The sequence below is a fragment of the Microtus pennsylvanicus genome, chromosome 17, assembly GCF_037038515.1.
Source record: "Microtus pennsylvanicus isolate mMicPen1 chromosome 17, mMicPen1.hap1, whole genome shotgun sequence".
In the NCBI taxonomy this organism is placed as follows: domain Eukaryota; kingdom Metazoa; phylum Chordata; class Mammalia; order Rodentia; family Cricetidae; genus Microtus; species Microtus pennsylvanicus.
Genome location: NC_134595.1, coordinates 4,132,216 through 4,139,272, shown reverse-complemented (window position 1 = coordinate 4,139,272; position 7,057 = coordinate 4,132,216). Strand labels below are relative to the sequence as shown.

Here is a 7,057-nt window from a genome sequence, read left to right as displayed (position 1 = left end):
GGCTCCCGATGCCTTTTAAATTGAATATGTCCTCTACCCTAAGGACTGTGAGAGATCTACTCGTAGCTAACTGATAAGTGTTGGTTTTGGTTTAAAGATGTTTTGATGTAAAAGTTAGGAAAAAAAAACATTTCGACATATTTGTTTTCACCAGAGGTTAACGTTGGAGGATGGGAAAAACTTGTTCCTTGGTATGGAAAAATATGCTTGTTTTCAATGTATGAATAATGGCTCTCACTCGTAAGTGGCTTTTAGACATAAAGCAAAGAAAAACAAGCCTACAGTTCACAATCCCAGAAAACCTAGACTACAATGAGGACCCTAAGAGAGACATACGTGGATCTAATCTACATGGGAAGTAGAAAAAGACAAGATCTCTTGAGTAAACTGGGAGCCTGGGGATCATGGGAGAGGGTAGAAGGGGAAGGGAGACGAAAGGAGGAGAGTGGAGGAAAAACATATAGCCCAATATAGACAATTTAAGAAGGGTGGGGGCTAGAGAGATGGCTCAGTGGTTAAGAACACTTGACTGCTCTTCCAGAGGTACTGAGTTCAATTACCAGCAACCACATGGGGGCTCACAACCATCCATGATGGGATCAGATTCAGCACTTATATACATAAAACGCACGATTAAATGAATCTTTAAAAAAGAAAGAAAAAAAAGAAAAAGGGAGAACAAAAACAACAAAACAAAAACCAAATAACAACAAAAAAAATCAAATACAAAGAAGAGGAGGAAAAGGAACAGCAGCGGCAGCGGAGGGAAAGCCACCCAAGCCCCGCGTTGCCGGAAACTGAGACCTGGGAATGCCTGGTTTCTAACCGGCTTTGCTCTGCTCTGCTCACTCAGGTTTTTTTTTGTCCGAGAAGACCCATTGATCCAGCGTGTGAGGTTAGAATCTCATTTCTTCACAAAATATGAGTTTGCTGTACGAACATAACTGCCTGGACTGAATAAAGAGTTTTACCTGGGGACCATACCAAAAAAAAATTTTTTAAATAAATAAAGACGGTTGGAGCTAATCAGATCCAGCCGCTTGTGTGAAATTCATCTGGTGTTCAGGACAATTCATCTCTTTACACTAAAGGCCCTTCCCTGTCTCAGGACCTGAACCCAAACTGCTCCCACAGGACGAGGGCAAAGGAAGCTTTAAAAAATCTGCCCACAGTGCATCGGATCAAGCCTTTAATCCCAGCACTCGGGAGGCAGAGACAGTTGGATCTCTGTGAATTAGAAGCTGGCCTGAACTAGTTCCAGGACAGGATCCAAAGCTTCAGAGAAACCCATCTCAAAAAGCCAAAAAGAAAAGAAAGGAAGAAAAATCTTGCAAGCAACAATTTTCTTCACTATTTAGTTATTTCATGACTATTTCCACTATTTCCACTGTGCATGCACGCAAGCACACACTTGCTCTAATTGCACATTCTTATAACAGTAGTACTCTTTTATATATGTATTTTTATTTGTTTAAACAGTAGTACTCTTTTATTTGTTTAACGTGGGGGGGGGGGTGATGATGGCACAGGCCTTTAATCCCAGGAGGCAGAGGCAGGCAGATATCTATGAGTTCAAGGCCAGCCTGGTCTACAAGCGCTAGTTCCAGGACAGGCTCCAAAGCTACAGAGAAAGCCTGTCTCAAAAAACAAACAAACAAAAAAGTGAGAAAAAACAAAAAACATGTACAAACACCAATGTCGAGGTCAGAGAACATTTGTAGAATTCGATTCTCTCCTTCTGCCTTGTGGGTCAGCGAGTGGAACTTGGAGATCCTTCCGCTTGTCAGAAAGTACCTTTACCTTGATACTGTATCATATCTACAGCCCTACTGAACACTTTTGGAATAAAAGTATGGAAACCGGTGTTGCTTCCATCACCTCAGCGGTTGGGGGTTTTTGGGGTGGTGTGCTGGGAAGTTAGGTGGGCGCAGAGCTGAGCGGTGCAGTGCAGTTTTGTCTCGCTCGCGGTGGCCTGACCCGGGAGGCCCCTTGGCTGCCCGACTTTGGTCTGCAGCTCCCTGAGGGGAAGGGGAAGGAGCCGAGAAGGGAGAGCAGTGGTTCCAGGGAAGATTTAGCTCTTGACAAGTTGTGAAAGCAATGAAGGATGCTGAGACTACTTAACATTCAAATTACCCTCTGGTTTATCATCTTAAGAAGACTGGACTTCTGGATGTCTAATCTACTCGATCTCTGTGGAATTAAACCATGAAAGTGAAACCTATAATCCCAGCCATCATTTATGAGCTCTAATTACATTACACTGATTTGAAACTTCCTTGGGGAATAAACAATGACCTCGGCACTGGCTGACAGTGGAGGTTCCGTTCTGGAGCTAGCTTTGCAGCGATGGAGGCGAACTACCCCCCCCCCCCCCCGCAGTGATTGTGGAGTCGGTCCCCAGTGCAAGATTAGAGCAGGGCTACACTGCCCAGGTTCTGGTGTACAGCGGGGAGACTTCCATGGTGCAGAATGTGGCGGAAGAACAAGAGCTGAGACATCAGTTCACAGCAGTAATGCGCGCTGTACGGATAAGACATCTGAAGCTGCTGAAGCCCTCCCTGCTTCATATGGGGGATTCAAAGGTTCTGTGCAAGTGTTTGTCCCTCCAGAGTTTATCCAGACGTCATTACAGAGGCTGTAGCGGAGGTGTCCTTGAAAGAGTTTGAACCAACGGTGACTCACCTATTCCCACTTTGTCACTTAGCCACGAACCAATGGAAAAGATAAAAGTTGGCCACAAGGCCAGGCAGTGGTGGCCCACGCCTTTAATCCCAGCACTCCAGAGGCAGAGGCAGGCGGATCTCTGTGAGTTCGAGACCAGCCTGGTCTACAGAGCTAGTTCCAGGATAGGCTCCAAAGCCACAGAGAAACCCTGTCTCGAAAAACCAAAAAAAAAAAAAAAAAAAAGTTGGCCTCAAAACAAAAATCCAGCAGTCACCAGGTACCAATGGGTCTCCTGAGCTAGGAATCAAGAAGAAAGTCAGAGATGGAAAGGAAGCACAAGCTCTCTGTGGGAGTTGTCCCAAGTATATTAAATGGACTCAGACAGAAAAGAGATTTACAGATAAGACTGGGAAGTGTGACAGCCTGGGACTGCAAGGCTGCCCAGGAGACCAGGGTTCAGCTCACTGGGAAGGGTTTGGAATGAGAACACTGGAGCCAGGAGGCTATCCTGGAGAAGACCAAGGATGTCTCTAGGATGCTCCCCTCCCCAAGCCGCTTGTCACCAGGGATGTTTCCTATTCGTTCTAGCCAACACACCTGATGATAACCCCTGATGCCTCCTTGTGCGACATTTTGTAAAATAGGCTTGAAACGATAAACATGTAGTTCTTGCAAGAATAGAAGGTCCATGCTCAGGAATGGAAGATCACTGATACTGCTGGGAACCCCACCGTGATAGGGGGCGATAATGGCCACCTAGAGACAGTGCTGCTCACAGGCGGCAGGCCTCCTTGCCCCTCTCATGTTGACCTTAAGGCTGAGGGTTGTTCTCCTTTACACCCTCTTCTGAGCGAAAGTAACCTAATCTAGAAACAAAACGCATATATCTATATATGTATATATATTTAAACTACAAACAGCATGTTCTTAAGTGGTTCCTATATAGTACATAAAACCACCAAAGATCATATGATTTAACAAGAACTAAATGAAACGAAGCATTTTGCTCAATATCCTTAGAATTAAAATGAACACAACACAAGAGTCACAATTGTATTACTATGTCTAATAATGCCAATGTTCTATCTTAATTTATCAGCGTTATTTTAGCACTGACTAATAAAATGCATTGTTTACAGAGCGTTCCACTCAGAATCAGATTTTCACATACACCAGGGAGACCCCTTAGCTTTGTTTCTCTGCAGCCCTAAGTTGGCGCAAGTGTTTTTGAGTCCTGAGAAACGGCACACTTGTCTTTCACTGGCTGTGCTGCAGCGGACGGGCTCTCTGAATTCTCCTAAAAGGCTGTAGTGTTTTGTCTGTAGCAGTCTTTAAACTCACTCAGTGGCCTGAAAGACAGTTTCCGTCCCTGTAAAACTGTATGGCTTCCAAATGATTCACAGCAAAGCACAAGCAGTTTTGATGTACCCGTTCAAGGACAACTTTTACACTTTCCATTTGCAACATGCGCTGATAACAAAAAGGGCTTTTAAAACGTATTGCCCTTGAATTTCTACATTGTGTCTCACGATCCGGTGCCCCAGTTCGGTACACATATCAAATACAAATTCTATGTAGTTCAGCTGTCTGGACTAGCTCATAGAGAGCCTGGTCTTAATTTCCAGCACTAAAAACTAACAAAAACAAAAACCCAAATACTGGGCTTGGGAGATAAGGAACTTCCTTGCTGAGTTCAGTTGCTGAAATCACAAGCAGGGAGGGGAGGGGGGGACCAAGTCCCACAAGTTGTCTTATGACTTTCACACAAACACTGTACCACACGCACACACGAACACACGGAGAAAACAATCAAACGAATGTTAATTACAGCAACGACAAAATCTTCCACATCGAACTAAGCATTTGTAAAGCTGATTTTCAAGTGTTTCAAGCAGCTGTGTACCTGACGAACAAACAGAATCACTGCGAAAAACATAACCAAGAAATTACACAGTTGTTTGCTAGGTATATCCGATCAGATCCAAGTATTTGAAGTTACAAATACAATGTCAGCACAACAATATCAGACTGGCATTAAGTCACTGGGTTTCTAACAGGTCTAGCCTTCTTAGAATAATCCCACAGCCCTCCAATTCTGCCTTTGTTGGGCAAAAAACTTGTAACATACATGTAGAAATAAACTGCTTGCGAATGCTCCGAGAAAGCCCATAAGAGACATTTGTTTTGTATACCCCTCCAAAATCTGTGCACCCAAAACCGCGTCCTGAGCTTACAAACCTACAAACTGTACTAATTTATTTTACATGGAGATCGTGTGCACCTTCCCTTGCTAGAAAACACGTAAACAGATAGGGACCTTTGGTGTATTTTTGTGCACGGATGAGCCACTATGGGTGGCTTTTTAGGTCGATAAGCTCACTATGAGGTCTGGAAGGAAACAGCCCCAAACAGCAGACAGACGTATAAGTCGGGTATTTGCTCTGAACCCAAAGGAAGAAAGGCTGTGTGGGGTCAGGAGCATTGCGTGGGCCAGCGGTCTGGATTTTGAATAGGCGTGAAAAAGCAAGTTTTTTTCTTATTCCTGTTGAGAATGGATGGCGCAATGGTAATGGGTTTTTGATCCTACTGCACGTACTGGCTTTGGGGGAGCCTAGGCAGTTTGAATGCTCACCTTACTAGACCTGGATGGAGGTGGGCGGTCCTTGGACTTCCCACAGGTCAGGGAACCCTGATTGCTCTTAGAGCTGATGAGGAAGGGGGACTTGATCAGGGGTGGGGGAGGGAAAAGGGAGGCGGTGGCGGGGAGGAGGCAGAAATCCTTAATAAATGAATAAATTAAAAAAAATAAAAATAAAAACTAAAAAGAAAGAGAAAAAATAAATTATATATATATATACATACATATAAAGAGAATGGATGGCGGAGGGAGGGGGGAATGTGTTACCCTGTTGAGAACGCCCCAGTCTCTCCGGGTACCTTTTCTAATCCTTTGACTCTCATTGCAGACTCCCTCTTTGCTTTCAGTTGGAGGTTCTGATCTCTGTTACTACGTGAGCCCCTTCTCTGTTGTGGTCCTACTTCAGGCTCTACCTATGGATTCTCCCTCTAGCATTTCTCCTTATTCCTCCTCCTCTTTTCCACATGCCCTGTCAACAGTGACTTTAGCTTTCCCTCTGAACTGGAGACTAGTCTAAACACACAGGGATGTATCACAGAGGAAGACCTGCTTTTTGCTCAAAAGTGTAAAGAACTCCAAGGTCCCTAGGGCCCCTCACAGATCTACTGATTGGACTAAAACTGGCCCGCTTCGACAGAGGATTGAGTAACTTCTACCAGAGTGTGGCCATGGACCAAATCCAGCGTAGAGTGGAAGTTTTATGAAAGCTTCAGATGGGAGAACGTTGTCTAGGAACTTTGCTGCAAGTGGAAGGGATGTTAAAGACTTGGTTTCCTCATATGACTGCCCAGACCTCATCCTTAGGAGGTAGCAAGCATCCAACAAACAAGCACTTTCCAAGTAACCACAGTGACTCAGTTGCTTCCTTCTCCTGCGCCTCATGGAGAAGATAGGCCACACACAGATAGGATGTTCTGTGTCGAAACCAAAGCAGCCCTGGCATCTGACAGAATGGCCAGCTACGAACCTCACCTGGATTCATAGCCCTCCATTTGTAGCCCTCCCTCAGTCCCCCATCTGTAGCTCCGCCTCCAGCCACAGTTCCCAAAGGCACTGCAGCCAGCAATGGTGTCACCCTTGTCCTCCAGAAGAGAGGAACACCCTTCACCCACTCTGCCCCAGGCGCTCCGATCCCAGCAGCTGCACTCTCTCCTGAAGAAACCATCTGGAGAGGGGCCTGGCTATCACAGTTTGCAGAGATGCTGCTGCCATCAGATTGGAGCCGCACCTTCTGTCCCCTGCTCTACCTGCCCCAGAGAGATGACTAAGGACACCTGGAGCCACAGCTGACCAGCCACCCTGCATGTGCCCCGGTCCTTAGCCCCTGGCTCAGCTTTACAACTATCCTCTGATGTCCAATTTGTGTAAATACTATGTTTATGTGTATTTTAATTGACTTTTAAGGTATTTGTGAGAAAAAATAAATCCTTTATGATTAAAGACATTTTTTACCTTAAAAATACATTTGAATAATTATTATGAAAAGTCAATTGCAAATCTGAAAAGTCAAATGTAAACTTGGGAGAGCTGTTGAAAATTTGTTTATTTTTAATGTTTGTTGGAAATATATGTTTCCTGGGTTTTTGTTTTTGTTTATTTGGCTGTTGTTTAGGGTTTTTTGTTGTTGTTGTTGTTTGGCTTTAACTGTTTACTTGGATTTTAGAATTGATACATGGGTGTGTTTGTTTGTTTGGGATGGGTCTTATGAGAGAAAGGGTAAAGAAACCACTAATTTATCCAGATTCTTATGAAGGA

At 44.5% G+C, this 7,057-nt stretch overlaps 1 pseudogene; it reads left to right on the top strand.

Moving 5' to 3' along the window:
• Nucleotides 1-227: 227 nt before the first annotated feature.
• Nucleotides 228-6,570, top strand: LOC142837140 (circadian-associated transcriptional repressor pseudogene; annotated as a pseudogene).
• The last annotated feature ends 487 nt before the right edge of the window (nt 6,571-7,057 follow it).